The 19,647-nt window shown below is 39.5% G+C and overlaps 1 protein-coding gene across 9 annotated transcripts in view; it reads left to right on the top strand.

The window, feature by feature from the left end:
- Positions 1-19,647, top strand: part of RGS7 (regulator of G protein signaling 7) — a 429,679-nt gene that overhangs the window by 271,489 nt on the left and 138,543 nt on the right. The gene's annotated exons all lie outside the window — the stretch shown is intronic.

Below are 19,647 nucleotides of genomic sequence, written 5' to 3'. Positions count from 1 at the left end.
TGGTTTAATGCACATAACATTACTAAACTGTCAAGGAATCTGGCACTGGTGTGGTCATGCTCAGAAGCATTCTCTTTACAACAATGATATGTAGTACGGATCTAGCCCTCCAGAGGGAGGATAATATACTTGTATTACAGTAGAACCCTTGCTTTCTCTCACCAACATGTATGCTGAGGTGAGTGCCCTCGCCACCAGGTTAATGGCTATTCTCTAGTGGGCTTCTCTTGTGTTTTTTACATGAAAAGTTTTTTAACAGTCTCATTTTCATCCACATAGGCATTAAACTTCAAAACCTAATTTCTTCTCGAAAATGAATTGTTTTCCAGCCAACCCTACTCTTTGCTTTTTCTGATTGCTTTGTCTCACCACCATGTATGCTTGTCAGGGCCAGCCTTAGTGATAGGCCACCCAGGTGACCACCCAGGGTGCCCAGTGGTCAAGGGGGCACCATGTGGCAGTGCAGAGGTGCACGCTGCTGGTGTAGTGTCAGAAATTGTTCCCAGGGGACAGCTGCATGGGCGGGGGGGGCATCCAGATTTCTCCCAGCTTCCTCTCAGTGGAGGAACATGGGTGAGGGAGCGGTGACAAACAGCTACTGGTCACCCCTGAATGGTCCTCCGTGACTCCCTAGGGGACTGTGGTCGGGGGAGTGAGGAGCAACACCAAGCGCTCCCTGCATCCAGGTCACTTCCCCACCTGGGCTGGGCTGGGCTGGGTTGTGAGGCGAGCATCAGGAGCTGCTGCTCTCCTGCCCTCCCATTATGCAGTCTAGGTGGGGAAGTGACCTGATGCAGGGAGCCCTGATGTTTCTCCCCACTTCCCCCTTCACAGCACCCTAGAGGTGTGTGAGGAGGAGCAGTGTTCCGAAGGGGAGCAGCAATGTCAGCTGTTCCGTGCATCCTGGTCAGTTTCCCCATGTGGATGCAGGAGTTGGGGGCGCAGCAGGGAGATGCACGGGTTGGGGTGAAGAGGGAGTGGAATCCCACGGGCCAGAGGCAATGGGGGGCACCCATGGATGCCGGGGGGGGCACCAAAATACAAGTTTGCCCAGGGCACTATTTTCCCTAAGGCTGGCCATGATGCTTAGGTTGCTGTTTCTATTGAATATGTTCTTTCGGTTATTGTTGAGGGTGGGAAATGAGATGCTACTCACCCGTGATTCTGTTCTGTCTCCTCTGCACAGGCAGATCAAGTGCAAGGTCTTAGGCCACCCTGTCCCCCTCTACTGCATAGCATGGAGGGAGTGACACCAGAAAAGTCATCCCTTAATCTCTGTGAACTCATTTCCACAAGTAATGGGAAAAGGACCTGGTGGACGACAGCTGCTGTACACAATTCTAACTCTTGAAGAATGTCGACCAGTAAGAGTCATAGCTTTGAGTGTGGTAAAGGGCAGCACGGTCTACAGTCATGTGCTCTGTAGATCCCTTTTAAGAGAGTACCCCCTTCAGAGACTACCAGTGTAGAAGCCAGCAGCACTTCTGATGTGAGGAATCAGGGAATGGGCATCTAGAAGCCGAGGGATCTCTTTGTTCTAGTCCCAGAGAGGCTGAGTATCAGTAGAAAACTATGTTGGTGGAGTAGCTGTGATGCAAAACGGGGGCTTATGATTTATGTCAATTGATATAGAATTAGTATTACAAAAAGGAGAATTGATTAAGTGCATGCAAATCTGTGAGCTTCCCACCATAAATCAGTCCAACCCAATGTTGAATTGAGATCTGCAATGGGGAGTAGTCTTCTAGCTGGACCGTTAGCTCTAAGGTAAGAAGTGACCCATATTCCTCTTCTTTCCCGGGTGACTTCCTTTTCCAGTCACCCTATTATCTTCCCTCTCCTATTTGTGAGAGGGGAGTACCAATCTTCTCCTGCCCTTCCCACTTTGTAAAAAAATAAGAACACACTCCAAAAAACAGTTACACAGTTAGCCCTCATATCTCCTTAAATGACTGAGAAGTCTGTTTTTTCTGGCTGCTGTACCAACATAGGAGAAACCTCATGGCTGCTTCAGGTATGCTCCAGTAAGTAACTGACTGAATTTGTGGGGAAACAGTGGCCAACGCCAGCTTTGCCACAAAATGCTCAAAGGAATTAAAATGATACATGGAAAGGCAGGTTAACAAATATACAGCAAATGAGATTTTGTGCACAAGAACTGATGGCTTTTACAACAAGATAATATTTGTTCTCCCACTGACACTACAAATACCAAAGGTACTATAAGTAATAGTCATTCACATCAGTGCTTTCTCCTAGACAACACTATGCACTTAATATTTTCCCTTCTACATTGTTTTAAAAAAGGTGCTTTATGATGGTGACATGCAGTGAACCAGAGTTTACAGGCCTCCTAAAAAGCTTGTGAACACATGAGTCTAAGCCATAAAATCCCCATTCTGCAGTTACACTGAGACAATCATCATTAGTTACTCCTCCAAATGGAATAAAACATAGTCTGTAGAATGGAATAACACAAAGAATAGGGTACAGACTCCCACATATGCAATATTATTGATTACACCACTACCTACAAATCAATATGTTCAAAGTGCTGTTGTCCACCCTATCAACCCTGCACACCCTGTGCATGAGGTAGGGAATTATTATCATTCTTTTACAGATGAAGAAACTGAGATAGAATGGCTGTGACTTGCACGCAGTCACATGATAGGTAGTGGCAGAGCTTTGTCTCGTCCTCGTCGTTCCTATCATGCCTTCTGTTTTCTTCTTCAGAAAGCAGCAGAAAATAGCATCCTTTTACTTTCTCTTCTCTCATATCTTCTACTGTGGGTTGGCACACATAGAATCATAGAATCATAGAATATCAGGGTTGGAAGGGACCCCAGAAGGTCATCTAGTCCAACCCCCTGCTCAAAGCAGGACCAATTCCCAGTTAAATCATCCCAGCCAGGGCTTTGTCAAGCCTGACCTTAAAAACCTCTAAGGAAGGAGATTCTACCACCTCCCTAGGTAACGCATTCCAGTGTTTCACCACCCTCTTAGTGAAAAAGTTTTTCCTAATATCCAATCTAAACCTCCCCCACTGCAACTTGAAAAGCACATACAGTGCTTAAAATGTCACAGTGGCTCTGCCATTCCCAAAACAGAAATAATGTTTCACAATCACTCTGACCTTACGCAAGACCTAATCCAAAGTTCCACTGCAGTCAATAGAAGGTCTCTCATTGATTTTAATGGATTTTGGTTCAGGGCCATAGTGAGCAGGTTGATAGGGGTGGAGGAAGGAAGGGGTTTGCTGTAAAGACACATTTTAGGCTCCACGAGGAGGGCACCTTTTTTAGGCACGAGGGCATACTTTCCTAGTATGAAACTACTCCAATAGTTCCATGGTCACAATAAGACAGTTCTGCTGGTGGCAGGCTCTGACTTCTTGCAGCAGAGTAACAGAATGCTTTTGCATTTCCAAATGCCTGGTAAAATCAGTCTGCTTTTGCATTTAAAAAAAAGTAATTAAGTCATGAAACCACTTCTAGTTACACTGAAATTAGTTGTCCACAAATGCCTGTATGAACAAATATTCACTTGTATGAATATTCATGAAATTGAGTATAAAAGGGGAATGAATTTGGTCAGTTGAAATTTGAGTTTCATGTTTGCCAAAATATTTACCTAGAATTTTTCCCACTATTTATCTAACTTTACCATCATTTGTGAGAGATTAGTTGATATGATGATTTGCAGGACGACACCCAGTATAAATATGTACCCCTGTATAATATGTAAGTATATATTTTAGATTTATTTTTTTAGACAAATACAGTATTTAGAGTGGATGGGTATTGTGCAAAAATAATGAGGCTTATTTTAAATCAAAGCAGCTGTTGACTGAAAATTAAAATGCTAATTCACATCTATTTTAATTTCTGATCAATCTCCATTGACAGTTAAATCATGTTAGAGACTCTCAATTGTCAGCATCACTTACATTTCAATGAGTCATTGGGAATTATCCTCTAGAGCTAATTGATTTTTGCTTGTGTTGTGACAATGTGCTTAGCATGCAAATAAAAAAGAGCTGCCATGAGAAAAGCCATTTGATTTTTATTCCTCTGTGGAAACCTGATAGTTTCTGCATTAGCTAATATCATGGCACACTTAGTCTTTCTACTGAAATTTTAAATAAATAAATTCATAATCTCAGGGCACAGATGAAAGACAGAAAATGAGATTACAAATTTGGTTGATAAAGGTAATATTTTTGATGCAATGTACTTAGACTTCTGTAAGGCATTTGACATGGTACTGCACAACAGTTTGATTAAAAAACTAAAACAATATAAAATTAACATGGCACACACCAATGGATTAAAAACGGACTAACTGATTGGTTTTAAAATGCAACTGTAAATGGGAAATCATAATTGAGTGGGTCTCTTTCCAGTGGGGTCATCCCATGGATCGATCCTTGGCTCCATACTATTTAACATCTTTATCAATGACTTGGAAGAAAACATGAAATCATCACTGATTACATTTGCAGATGACATAAAAATTGAGGGAGTGCTAAATTATGAAGAGAGATCATTGATACAGAGTGATCTGGATTGCTTGGTAAATGGGTGAAAAGCAAACAATATGCATTTTAATATGGATTAATGTAAATGTATCCATGAACAAAGAATGTAGGCCATACTTACTGCATGGGGGACTCTATTCTGGGAAGCAGTAACTCTGAAAAAGATTTGGGGGTTGTGGTGGACAATCACTTGAACATGAGCTCCTAGTGTGACGCTGTGGCCATAAAAAAGCTAATGTGATCCTTGTATACATAAACAGGAGAAGCTTGAGTAGGCATAGAGAGATTATTTTACTATTATATTTGGCAGTCATATGATCACTGAGATGACTAAAAGGTTATTTGATCACACTTTATAAGTACCTACCTGGGGAACAAATATTTAACAATGGGCTCTTCAATTTAGCAGAGAAAGGTGTAACAAGATCCAATGACTGGGAGTTGAAACAAGACAAAATGAGACTGTACATAAAGTGTACATTTTTAACAGTGAGAGTAATAACCATTGGAACAGTTTACCAAGGGATATGGAGGATTCATATCAAGCCTGGAGGTTTTTCTAAAAGCTCTGCTCTAAGAATTATTTTGGGGATGTCCCACGGCATTCAGGATGTCAGACAAGATGATCACAATGGGCACTTTTGGCCTTTGAATCTATGAATCTTGGGTCAGCATGAGACAAATGGCATTTCAGTGGAAATTGTGTCTGAATAAGGACTGCAGGATTTTCCCCTATAAGCATAAATTGTGTGGCAAGAACTACATTGTTGTATTACTTCCTTCCATTGCCATGGTTGTGGGGCTGTCTTTGGGTGTCAGTGGAGTAAGAAATTGGTGAACAGAGTAAAAAGGAAAAATATCATATTACTTAGACAGGTTGCAATGAAAATATGATGAAGGAAAAAGATACAGAACCAAACAAAGGAATAGAGTGAAATTAATTACTTGACAAAACATTTTTGTTGAAGAGAAAGGCTTTTGTTTTTCCAGAGCACTTCCAAACTGCTGATTTTTTTTTTAAGAAAGTAAAACTGCTTATCGCAGCAGAGCTAACAGTCTCAAGCAGCTGTTACTGTGTTATGAAGGAGGTTATTAAAGTGCACATTGCAGACTGTTGTTGATGCACGTAGGATATAGAGCTTGTTTGGCTTAGAAGTGAGATGTAACTGGGGAAAAGCTAAGTGGTGAAAAGCTGAGGTGTGTGATGACAACACTAACAAGAGCTATTGAAGTGTCCCCAGCCTGTGCTTCGGCTGCTATGCTTTGGTTCTTTCAGCTTGCCTTGCACTTAGCTAAAACATGACAAACAGGGCCTTCTACCAGAAGCAAAGTGTTTTCACACAAGTTCTTAAAATGTAACTATTTTCAATTTATTGAAGTGTGAAATCTGACACATTAAGAGTTGTCCTGATTGGTAATAAAACAAAGTAAATTGTGATGCCAGGTGGTCTTGGGGTTGAGGGCGCAGGGCTGGGAGTGTGGACATCTGTTCTATTCCTGCTTCTGCCAAAAAGTCACTGTAAAATCTTGGGGGGAGCCTATTTACAATGAGACTTCCTTTAACCACCCACCTTGCAAGATATTTCCCCAGCCCCTCCAGCACCATTGTCCTACCACTAATACCAGCTCAGGTGAGTGATAGGAGAATTCTGGAGTCTTGCAGATCAATTTCCCACTAGAGGAAAAACCCATGGCATGGAGTCTGGGTGTATTCCAAGAGCAACTTGCTTTATTTAAACACGTACACCAGTCCTGCATGAAAGGCAGTCACAAACAGCACACAGGCAATCCCTTCTTACAGAAATTTCAGCCTATGCTCCAATGCCTGATTTCAAGGAAGCATATTTGTCCAAAGAATTGCATCCAAATAAAGAGCAGAGATTTTGTTATCTGCCATAACTTCTCTCCAAGGAATTCTGCATAACAAAACAACAATACAGCATTTCATCCAAGACTATAAAAATGTGCTTGCATACTAAGGAAAAGAACTTGTGAGACGATGTATAACAGTGCCATCTGGTGACTCCTGCCGTAACAGTAAACACCAAGTATTTTAAATCTGTATTATGGAACCCTGTATTATGAAAGAGCTTTCCAGGAAAATTATATGTACATAATGAAGTCTCTAATAGACTTCCGAGTCTTCTCTGCTCTTTGTTTTTCCCAAATGTTAGGGCGTTCTGTTTGGAGTGTGTACATAGAATTTTAAAAAATACATAATCTTTCTAGTTATAGAGGGGGACGCTGTTCTTGTGATGTGCCCTAAAGATGGTCTGACTATGGTTTAGTCTAATATTCTCTGGAACTTCATTCCCCAAATGAGCCCTTCAGATGGGAATGTTTTGTCCCAACCTATCATGTGTTTTGTCTTAGGCATTGTGAGTAGAGTAGGGGCAAAATATTTTCAGTGATTAGTTCATTCACCAAAAAAGAGGCAGTTTCAGTTGACCCAAATGAAGGTGCAAATTCACTGAATACTTTTGACTGAACTGAAAAAAATGGAACTGTTCTGGTAATGTCAAAATGAAATGTTCCCTTTTGACCTGACTCAAACACTGTGGCTTCTTAAGTCTTGACAAATTTTAATTTCTGTTCCATGTGAAATGAACTTATTATTATTAATTATTATTATTATTATTATTACTATTTATTATTCAGAATTGTCTGTGACCTGAATGCAGACATGATAAGCTCATGACTGCCTGTCCAACTGATATGGATTGGCTCATTTCTGCACAAGCTATAACATCTACATTACTTCCAACATCAATCCCAGGTACAGTTAGTTTTCTCCTTGGAACTGCTGTGGCCAGACTTAGCTGGAAGAAGCAGCAAATTTTCCTAGCTAATTGAATGTAGAATAGAGATTTCTTTCACCACCCATGCTATCTGAGCACTGAAGTATAGTGGTGAGTCAAACAAGACCCCAAGATTTCACAACAACTTAAAGAATGGTATAAAGGCTCTTTCAATAGAAGGGGAACAGCAGTGGCCATGTTAGTTCTTCAAATCATTTATCTTTTTCAAACAGCATCACTTTGGTCTTGTCCTTGTTGAGTTTGACCCAGCTGGTGGAGTTTGACCCAGGTGCTAATTTATTTTAGACATTTTGACATCTGTGGGATGATAGCAGTTGCTTCCATGGAAAATTATATACTGCTGGACATCAATAGCTTGCTGTTGGCAACACAGCCTTGCAACCTGTCACAGTGGTCTTATATAGATAATGAAGAGGAGCAGGGAGAGGATAGATTTTGAGAGACTCTGCAAGTGAAGGCTTTTTTGGGAGAAGAGGCAGCTGCCAACCACCACTTTCTAGCTTCCATTAGAGAAGAATTGGAGCCATTATAGTGCTGGGATGTCCAGGCCAGTGGGCTAGCAGTACCACTGTACTATACTGTATTGAAGGCTGAAGAGTGGCCTAATAAAATGGGCTTTTATTTATGGCCTCTGTCCATTGACATGAGGGGTTGTCTTCTAGTGGTGATAAGATTGTCTCTGTGCTATGCCCCACTCTGAAGCCTGATTATGAAGCACTGAGCATGTCATCAAAGTTCACACTACTGGAACTTGGTTGTCACTATGTTCTGAATGATTTTGTGAAGGCATGGGAGGTTTGAGAGATTTTCCACGTCATATATTAGCTCTTAGACAATCAGGTATTGGCAAATTCACTTCTCTGAAGGAGGTGTTGATAACTTCCATTATCGGTGAACACACTTGTTCTTCATTGGGTTGCTCTATACAGGAGGCATATGGATCATTTGTGCAGGTCCTGGCTTGAATTTTTTACAATCTAGGATAAGGGGGCCAAACAGAGTAGATGGTGATTCACGTCATGTTTTCAGCCTCAGCAAATTCCTCTTCTGTTTTGTTGACCTTTAGCTCTTTGCAGAGTATCTTATGTTTTCTTAGAATTACCAGGTATAACAATATTTGTGTTTGCTTCTGAACAGTCATATACACTAAAGCCTTTAACCTATTGGTTTGTAGTTTCCTTATCTTTGCGTAGCAGAAGTAAATATGTTACATTTCAGAGAGGAGACAGAGCTCTGAAGTTCCGACCTGCATCTGGATCTGAGCTTCCCCTAGGTCCAAGTAGATTCAGTCCAGTGTTCTGGTTCCTTTCCATCTCTGATTGTGACAGGTTAAAATGTTGCCAAGTTCATATTTCTACTGCAAAATCAATCAATGGAAAACTACATCATTTAGAATCAGAGACATAAGTACGTGTGAACTTTTTCAGATGCAAATTCCATTCATCAAACTGATTTGATTAATGATGTTCCTTTGTAAAGGTTAATCTATTAAAGCAGAAAGGTTAATAGGTTAAATATGTGAAGTCAATCAGCAACCTATGCAAATTAGCACAAATTCATTGCTGGTGTAATTCCATAGACGTCAATAGCACTATATTAAGTCCATGGGTTTATGCTAGGTAGGAATTTGGCCTGATACGATGAATGGATGGAGAAAGAAGAGGGGAATCTGTCCACCTTAAAAATGGACTGGGACATTTAAAGCAACTTTCAATTCAGCTTCTAGCAAGTTGAATTAAAGAGCAGTCTTGCTGCCTGTGGAGCACTGCTGAGTGCTGCAGCCACAGTGAAAGGGGAGGTAGCAGTTTCTCATTGAAGTGTCACCACTAATTCTCCCCTCAGTGGTGGTGCTTCAAAGAGAAATTCCTGCTTCCCTTGAAAGTCAGCTGTGGTGTGCGCAGCAGCTGTAGTGATTCCTTTTTCCTAGAACTGTTAAAGACTGATGGGAGAGAGGTGCATTAAAGCTCTCCAGTTCAGTCTGAATAAGATAGAGACCTTTAAAGGCAGGTACCTGTGACTGGAGGAGTGTTGGTAAATGGATGTACTATGAAGAGAGAAAGTGGTATTTTAAACTCTTTCCCTTATGAGTCCAGCTGAATATTAGGCAGCAGTCAGTGGCCAATTCAGACTTGTTTTCTGTTATTAAAAACTCCATTGTGAGTTATCTAGTATTTCCAGGTTTCAGAGTAACAGCCGTGTTAGTCTGTATCCACAAAAAGAACAGGAGTACTTGTGGCACCTTAGAGACTAACACATTTATTTGAGCATAAGCTTTCGTGACCTTTCATGAAAGCTTATGCTCAAATAAATGTGTTAGTCTCTAAGGTGCCACAAATACTCTTAATATTTCTAGTTTCCAATAGAAAGTGAGAGGTAAGTGGCAATAGGGCCACAGACTTCTGGTGAAGTGACATCAGACCAGACAGAGGGACAAAGAGGTCTGAATAGTCCAGAAAATGTGAAGAAATAAGTTAGGATTCTTTAACAAACAAATAGTCAAAATAGTAGAGAGGAGGTGTTTACAACTATTTCTTACCTGTTGCCTCTTAAGCTATGACTACACTGCACATTAAGCCCAGGCTCTGACTCAGGTTTGAGCCCAAGCCCCCCTTCCTTCCACACACAAATCAGTCTGACTCAGGTCAGCACTTACTCAGGACCCAGGTCCTAGGAACATGCTGGATGGCTGGGTCAGAGCCCAAGTTCTGCTGTGACTCAGTTCCAAGCCATATCAGTTTGCAGTATGGATGCAATTGAAGCCGCAGACCAGAGTCAGAAGGTGTGCATACTGCAGTATGGACATGTTATCATGACTGTAAGACCCGAGTCCAGCAATTGGAAACCCACCTTTACAATGTGGATGCTCAACCATGGCTTTGGAAACACTGAGTCCACAGTCCTGGATCCTATAGACGTGGGTTGGCAATGCTTCAGCCAGCCACGAACCAGGATTTTCTTGTATGTATCAATATTTTGTAACATATTTTTATGATCTACAACCCTCAGCAGGTGTAACAAAGTAATACCCTGAAGGAAGCAGTAAAACACAGCAAGCACAGAGAGCAGCATGTGAAAAATACTCTTACTGTTGGTAATGTTGTGTACAATTAAAAAAAAAAGCTGAGTTATTTTGCAGTGTAAAGTTTGTCAAAGCATATTCCGCATGATGAACTGTTCTGCAGGGTGTTTGCTGCACTAAGCAGTAGTGTGGTGAAACACTGAAGGTGACGTAGCATATATAGATGCGACACAGGACACTCTTGAGTGGTTTGTCACTGTCATTCTTCAAGCAAGCAACATAGTGCCCATCAGTCTAGATGTCAAGAGCAGGGACAGAGCCTTAATGAGAATGTCATGGCTATACAGACTCCTGATTACAGCCAAAATGTCCATTTCCTAGCAAGAGGCGGTATAGCCTGCTGGAAAGGGTACTAGACTGGGACTGAAAAGGCTTCTGTTCTATTCTGGGTTCTACCATTGGCTGACCAAGACCCTCTCTGTGTCTCAGTTTCTCCATCTAGAAAATGGGGATGATACTTACCTCCTTTGCAAAGTGCTTTGAGATCTACAATGAAAAGTGATAAGAGCTAGGAATTAGTAGTATTAGAATAGTTTGAGGCTTTTTTAAACCAGATCTTGGCTCCTATGAAATAATATTAGTCAACTTCACTCCATGGTTAGACAGTTTGTAGTTCTGATAGCAAATTAGCAGAAAGTTAATAAAATGTATTTTCTCAAAACTCGATTATTTTTAAGCTATTGTGTGTTTCTGACATTGCAACCATGCCTTAGTGGGTCACAACTGAAGATGCCAAATTCAGGATGCTGAGAAATAGGGCAAACACAACCTAAAACTGTTGTTTATTCTTTTATAGGATATACCAAACCAGCCACAAAAGTAAACTCCTGTTCCACCACACTGGCTAACAAGAAAACATAAAGGCAGTTTCCTCAGACATTCCAGTTCTTATATCACCACCAAAAACACTGGGTTCAGAGATGAGTGGTTCTTTACAACCAGTCTCATCAAAAAATTGGTTCTTCTGATAACAAAGGACCAGCCACACACCCAGGTCAATATATAACTTAGATCTTACCCCAAAATCACACTACAGCCAATTCTTATTAACTAAAATCTAAAGGTTTGTTTATCTAAAGAAAGAAAGGTAAGTGTTAAAATTGGTTAAAGGAATCAATTACATACAGTAATGGCAAAGTTCTTGGTTCAGGCTTGTAACAGTGATGGAATAAGGAGTCTGGTGGCACCTTAAAGACTAACTGATTTATTTGGGCATAAGATGTTGCATCTGAAGAAGTGGTTTTTTACCCACAAAAGCTTATGCCCAAATAAACCGCTTAGTCTTTAAGGTGCCACCAGACTCCTTGTTGTTTTTGTGGATACAGACTAACACTGCTACCCTCTGATACTTGACACCAGTGATGGAATAAACTGCTGGCTTAAGTCAAGTCTCTGGAGTACATCCGCAGCTTGGATGAGTCACTCAGTGCTTTGTTCAGAGCTTCAGTTTGTAGCAAGGTTCCTCCAGAGGTCAGAAGCAAGATTGAAGACAAAATGGAGAAGATACAGTTGCCTTTTATAGTCTTTTGCATTGTGGCCTGTGCTTCCTTTGTTTCAAACACAGCTGTGCAGCACATGGTTTGGAAGCCTTAGAGTTCTGTCCATAGGCATGTCTCTGCATGCCTTGCTGAGTCATAAGGTGTATCTGCCTTCTCTCAGTGGGTCCATTGTATAGCTGATGGTCTTAATGGGCCATCAAGCAGACTAGGCAGAGCTGATACCCAAACTGTCTGGGGGTGTCCCCCAGAAGCATAGCACAAGTTAGAAATACAGACATACAGACATAACTATAACTCATAATACAAAGGTGATACAAACATAAACAAGATTATCATATCTGGCAAATCATAACATTTTTGCAGATATCTTACATGGCATATCTGGCTGGGACTGGTGTCCCAGTGAGGGATAGCTATAGTCACTCAATTAGAGAGAACTGCACAGAATGGGGCAGACAATTCCCATAAAGCTGGTGGATATTCTAATACTTATAACTTCACAGACAAACATGATATGTGCATACAGATAGCATAATCATAACCTTTTCATAAACACCTCACTCGACAACCTTTGTAAAATATTTGCTGCAAATATATAACAGTGGTTGCAACAATGATCTATACGGTCATATTTTAATCAGATAACTTCACAGACATGTTCTAAAATGCTGAGACATTCTGGGAAGTTCCAGAATTGGTAAGGCATTTAGGATGTTGGTTTGTTTCCATGTACTCTTCCACAAACACTGCCCTGAAGTTTTTCCTGTCAGTGAGGTTTTATTAATCCCATTACAGTTTTTCATAAAAAGAAGTGGGTTTACAGTCCCTGGAAAGGCTTGCTCACAACTTGAAATGCAATTAACACCTTTTTAGCTGTGTTTTGTACAGGTTAGTCTAAAATTCGTTTTCTGCATGCATACATATATATTTCTGAAGTTGCTGCAATCCTTTTTCTTGGTATCACAGCTGTCTCTGAAGAGTTCATCCAGAAATCAAACTTTTCCTTGATCAAGAGATTTTCCTTACAGTTTGCGACAACTGAAGTGACTGATATCTGCAGGTCCCTTGAAGCCACAACTGACCACATGTTTGAATTTCTGTGTGTGTGTTGTTTTACAGAAAATAACACAAACTGTATGAATGTGTTCATTTGATTGTGGATATTTGGGTGGGGAGTGTGCCAGTTCATTGAATTAAAAAAAGATTAGATATCTTTCTATAAATAACTAAAAAAGGACTTTACACCTAAGGGTGTGAGGAAGAGCTTATTTATGGTACAATATTTCCTTCCCTTAGACAGGCCTTGACATTTTAAAGAATCTTAATATGTATTCTCAAAAGCTTCAAGAGTAAAACCTTTCTTCTAAAGTTCTCTGCTTGCATAGGTTGTTTTGTCTTGTCTAGCTACATGTGCTGTAAATTTATAGTATTGCAGGTGAGTTTTCTCTTGGGCTTTTAAAATTCGATATAGCAATTTACTTGCACCACCATCCCCACCTACCAAGATTTAAAGTCCAGTTGCTAGTTCTTTCAAGGAAAAATAATAGTTTTATTACAGGGATTTTATTACATTCTTCATTGTAGGTGGGTATTAAATCAGCTACAAAAATGTGCTTATATTTGTGAAATTGTAAGCATTTTCCTTCCTTGCTTGTAGCTTTAAACTACTTGAATATTGCACTAACAGTCTGTCTGTCTCTCTCAATGCTAGCTTGGTCCCTGTTCTTAAGGAATTACAATTCCTATTTCCAAATTATATTTGCTTTCTAGGAAAAATGGTAGTTTATATTTTTAATATACGCAATATGTTATAACAGATTACAAAGTTGTTGTTATTTTTAACAACTTACTGTCCTTTTGAGTTTCCATACTTTGGGATATTTTAGTCCCCTTCCCCAACACATCTTAAAAGATAAAACCAAAACCATTTAATGTTTTCTTAATAATGCTCTTTGTAAATATTTTTGTCTTTTACAGTCTGGATTTCCTCATAATTTTTAGCTTGGGGTTGTCTTACTTATTAGCCAATGGCTCAAGACTTTTGGGCCATCAATCTATCATTGATATGGCCCCATTGTTGTAACACCTGAGTGCCTTATAATCTTTAATATATTTATTCTTATAACAACCCTATGAAATGGGGAAGTACTATCATCCCCATTTTACATAGGGGGAACCAAGGCAGAGAAAGACTGAGGGTATGTCTACACTGCAATAAAATACCCGTGGCACCAGGTTTGGAGCCCGAGTCAGTTGCGAGGCTTTAAATAGTAGTGTAGATGTTGGGTTTCTGGCTGGACCCCAGGTTCTGAAACCCAGCGAGGGGGGAGTGTCTCAGACACTAGGCTCCAGTCCAAGTGGGAACATCTGCACTCCTACTTCTAGCTGTGCAAGCCCAAGTCAATTGATCTGGGCTCTGAGACTTGGTGCTGCGGGATTGTCTTTGCAGTGTAGATGTGACTTGACCAAGATCACTGAAACGTGTGACAGAGAAGAGAATTACACTTAGCTCTACCAAGTCCTAGACTTAACTCTAACTACAGGAATATCCTCCCTATCATCATTTTTTTGTCCATATACCAAATCCTACTGGCTTTTCTTTGAGTTGGACTTCCAGCTGATAATGGAGGTGGAAAGGTGGGATAGAAGGGCAAGAAGAAAGAATAAACTTGCTATTTAAAGAATTCTTGTGTTGGAACAATTGAACCTGTGAACTTTGATCCTGACTCTTGAAGGGTGTGTTCTGTGTATGTTTCTGGTGATATAGGAACATCTGAATTAATATGTTTACCAGCCACCACATTTCAATTTACTACCATACAAAAGAAGAGTCTCCCTTTTCCTTGCAAAGCATCTGGCTGTTTTATTACCTTGTTCTTTTTGTGACCCCCTAAATGAATAAGAACTGATAGTGATATTCTCAGTATTTTAGAAACACATTTGCATAAGTAATGAAGCAGCTCAGAAAGAGCACAGAAGTCACAGGCAACTGACTCAATTAAGATCATTTTGGTGATTAGATATTTTAAAAATTGCTTACAAACTGCACAACAAGCTGTTTAAGACTAGATTTCTTTAGCGCTCTTTTCAATAACAAAATTGCCCACAAGGTATGGTAACCCCGAATGAAGAATTGATAACTTCCAATTTTGTAATTTGTTTGTAGTTTTAATTGAATAACCTGAGGAGAACACATACTTTGTTACAGGGAGTACAAATCAATATGATTCATACTAGCAAATGCTTTTGTATATTTTCCTTCTTTTGGCCTGAACTTGAGGTGCTGAATGCATGTAATTTGAATCAATGGGGCATAGGAATTTGAGAACAGATTTAAACCATGCTGTTTTTCTCAGGCACTCGGATACCATGGAGATGGCTGTGGTATAAGGATATGAATAGAATGGGACTAGGGGGCATTTGGCATCATTCAGAATCGGGCTCAGATCTGACCACACTTGAACTTGGGGAGTGCCTCCCTCCAGATCCAATTCTGAACGACATAGCTCTGACTCATCACTGTTGTCTCTTTTAACTATTTAAATAGCACGATAAATGTAAACAGAACTGTATGAAACATATAGAAAGATGGGAGCACTGATCCGTAAAGTTCCCTTACAAATATGATGTAAGCAGCTTAGTTGTGAGCAGATATGGAGGTAAGGCTGTCACTGAGGGTATATTTCATGAAAGAAGAAGGGTAGAAAAAGGGATTTGAACAGTGAAAAAAGAAGTGCCTAGTCTAAGAGAAGGTTTGAAGGGATCAGGAGTTTGAAACTCCACAATCTAAAGCTCATATTGTTTGACTACTTTTGCCCTTGCTCTTGAATTTTTCCATGAGAGGGAAGTACTTAAGTTATTATGTCGTTCCTTACCTACTGCTATTTATTTTGCTAACCAATTGGTAGCAAGACATCTCTGGGCTTAGAATTACCTCACAGAAGTCAATGGGATTTAAAAATGTTCGTCTAAATAATTTGGTCTTCATGGTAGCCAAATAATTTGGATCAAATTCTTCCCTCATTTATTTGTCTGCAACCCTGTTGAGTTCACTGCAGTCCAATGGGTATAAATTAAGTCACACTGTGTATTTAAAATGCTCTCTACATCTGTCTGTCTGTCTGTCTGCCTGCCTAACAATTTTTAAACTGTAGAAGTATCTGCCTGATATATATTTCTGACCAGCTTCTGTTCTCAATGATAGGTAAATCACTAATATAAATGAGAGCAAGAAGTTGGCCATTGAAGTCTAATAGCAATCAAAATGCACAGTTTAACTAAGTAGTAAAGATATTTGCTCTGCAAAAGGGATGATTGTGGGACCTGTATAATTTGGAAATGATGCATTCTAAGAAGACTGCATTCCTATGTAATCATTTAGTACTGCGCATATGCACATTAAATGTGATTACATAGTATACATAATTATTACCAACTAGGCTTGGAAAATACATGTTAAGCTTAGTGAATAAATGTGGTAAAATAGAAGCAGCTTAATGATAATAATTATCTACAATAAAAGCACTAAGAAGATACCTTTGGTTTGTTTATACTATTCTTATTTATATAAAAGAAAGAGAAATTATAGTTAGAACAACTCTGTTTAAATCTATCATATCCATATACCCCAAACCAGAGTATATTGACCAAATATGTAAACAGCACCATGAAGTTATGATGGCTTTGCACACCATAATGTATTGTGTGAGACCATGTCTTGTGTAGTGAATAAAGCAGAAGTCTGGAAGTTCTCGTTCTAGTTCCACCGCCCACTTTCTATGTGACCTTGGACAGGGCCTTTAACCTCTCTCCCTCGCTTTACCCATATGTAGAATGGGTTTGCTCATCATATCAATGTCACAAGGGCTTTAGAAGCTTGTTTAATGTTTGTAAAGTGCTTTGAAATCTTTGTTTAAGGTGCTACAGAGAACACCTTGCAATTGTATTTTAATTGTTTCATAAGGTAGTTCAGATAGAATAATCATCCTAAACCTTTAACTTCCTTTGAACCAAACCTTTTTGAATTTCAAAGAGGCATTAATGCTTCTAGTTTGACTCAACTAATATTCTTTTTGGATTATATCTGCATAGAGCCTACAGAGACGCAATAGACTGGTAATCAGTATCTCTTCTGCAGACCTCCACCATGAACTTCCCACTTTATGTAGCCCATCAGCATTGTGATAATAAATCATAGTGATGAAGGATAGTCACTGAGATCCTTTTACTGAAGCTGAAATACTAAAAACCCCACAAGTCTGCAGTGTTGCTCTTTAAACATCACCATTTACTTAGGAGAAAGAAGTATCTAGTATAAAAGAAGCTCCTTTATCATACTGCTATTCAAAAAAAGAAGATAACTTGGTAGCAGGTACAGCTCTTCATGACCATATGTCTGGGGGGAAATAGTTCTGCAGGAGATTTCATTGGTAGTTAAGAGCAAGATGGAACCTTGAAAAAGTTGAAAGATTCAGTGTTTTCTAAAAATTAATCTGATCACTTCTTGGCTACAAATGAGATTCAGCCCCTTAAGAGATGGATGGTACCCATCCCCGTCTCTCTTCCTTTACGCTGTACTTGTGGATTACTGGTACCAAATAACTTTCTTCTGGTTTTTGTCCTTAAAAATGATAAAGGGGACCCCCAGCATTTGGATATTTTGGAATATGATTCATATGTTCAGAGTTCGGGAAGTTTGCCAACATCAAACATCTGCATCTTTTAAGTATCGTGAGTCCTGATTCTTCATTCTCTCTTAATGTAAATTCAGTGCAACACTGAGTTTAGTAAAATAAGTCTGGTCTGAAACCAAATGAAGCAAAAGGAAAATCTGGATCCTTGAATCCCAAACAGAACCAATTTCAGAAATGCCAGACAGTGATTTATCTTCTCCCAATTCCTTGTTCGAAAAAATAAAATAGCTTCTTATAAACATCCCCTTAGTCGTTAATACAAAACACACAGCTACTCATACATGTCTCCAAAGCCATTAACCTATCTGTTCTTTGCACAGAAAAGGAACAACAAAACAAAAATGGAAATAAGATCTCTTTAGAATCTTTACGGGTCATCTTGAATCTCCTAAAACGAAGTCAAAATACCAGCTATTTATTTCAATTAAGGAATAAGTAGTGCATTGACCTTTAATAATTGAGTGTGACCTCATCTTAATTAAAAACCTACTTGGCTCTATTGGATCTGCAAGGCTTGATAGCATAGAGGTAAAACCACCTGCACTTGCACTACCTACCAGTGTAGACCCTATGTAGTAAAACAGGTGACGTTTTTCAAGTGTAGATGAGCCTTTATAGCTCCAGAGACTTTTTCGACCGATCAAAAAGAAAAATATGTCAAAGCATGCAGAACTGTTGTTTCCTAGATGTTTTTGGATGTTTGATGTAAATCAACAGTGATCAAATGTGCACACATCATCAAAAGGGGATGAAAACATAGGTATAGTGAGGTAAAATGCAAAGTAAAGGGGGGATGCTAGAGGAGGAACCGCAGGGAAGTTTGATAGTAATTGTCAATTCTCCAGGGAGAGGAAATGAACGGCATAGACAGACAATGTGAATATGTGACCATAGGACTGAACCTCTCACATGAAAGAGAATTTAATTTCCTCTTGTCTGTTTAATATTGTCCTGATATTGCTTTCTGGTGTAATCAAACTCTGCAGTAGTTGCTTAAAGGAAAGTGTGGAATCTGTATTGGGATGCTAGTCGTCAATGTCTAGGTCCATGGGAGGATTTTGACCTTAAGAAATGGTCCAAATCTTGATAAGGGCTGAGAATTGCTGTAGTCTACGACCAATTAACATTAATAAATGCTTGGGAGAGTGGCTCTTGTGGAGTTGGTGGGGCATAGGATTTTTTCAGCAGATTTATTCCTGTACGTTCAGCTAGATTATGTGGGTAATGGCAGAAGGAACTTGTACTAACTCCTGCTATTGTTTGCTTACTGTCCTTTCCCCACTCAATGTTACTTTAATTTATCTAATGTTTGTGTAAATCTGGAGTCTTACATCTGCCTCCTGCCCTTAAAACCCAAGATTTTAAAAAGAATGGTGTTAGTTCTGCTGTGAAGTGGGTAGCTCCTTTACAAGATGGTTTGATAAGGATGCAATCATTTATTATGTGTCTTCCCATTATACCTTAGGTATCTCCACTTGATTGAAACAGTAACATGAGCAATCTTCATGGAATAGACAGGAAATGCACATAAGTGTGTTGTTGCTTTTAAAAGATTTTCTTCTTAAAATTTATATTTGCTTTTTAAAATATTTTTGTTTGTCAGTAACCTTTTTGTTTTCCAGAGAATCACCCTGTCTCTTGTTTAAAGTAAACAGTTAAATATGTTTATAATGGGCCAATTCCCACTGGGTGGCTTACAGTGTGACAGACAAGCCTGGGAATAGTTCAGGTAATGCTGTGTGTAGAAGGCTCTACCAAGCATAGCACACTGAAGGAATGAAGGTGCAAAGCCAAGAGCATGAGAAGAGAGGGAATGAAAAAGGGGGATATGAGCAGGGAAATATGAAAGCAGAAATGTAGGTTGGGTACATTTATGGACAGAAACATAAATTTGGAAAAGGAAGCAACCAAAGCAATAGAAAGATTGGAATGGTGGGAAAGAAAGAGGAGTCGAGCAACTCCAGTCGGAAGAGGTGAAGGTTACCCTTGGTATGGTAAGAAATGATGAAGAATTATG

Source organism: Lepidochelys olivacea, assembly GCF_965140295.1.
Source record: "Lepidochelys olivacea isolate rLepOli2 genome assembly, chromosome: 3".
In the NCBI taxonomy this organism is placed as follows: Eukaryota; Metazoa; Chordata; order Testudines; family Cheloniidae; genus Lepidochelys; species Lepidochelys olivacea.
Note: the sequence above shows the minus strand (reverse complement) of the source record. Positions and strands in the feature narration are given on the sequence as shown.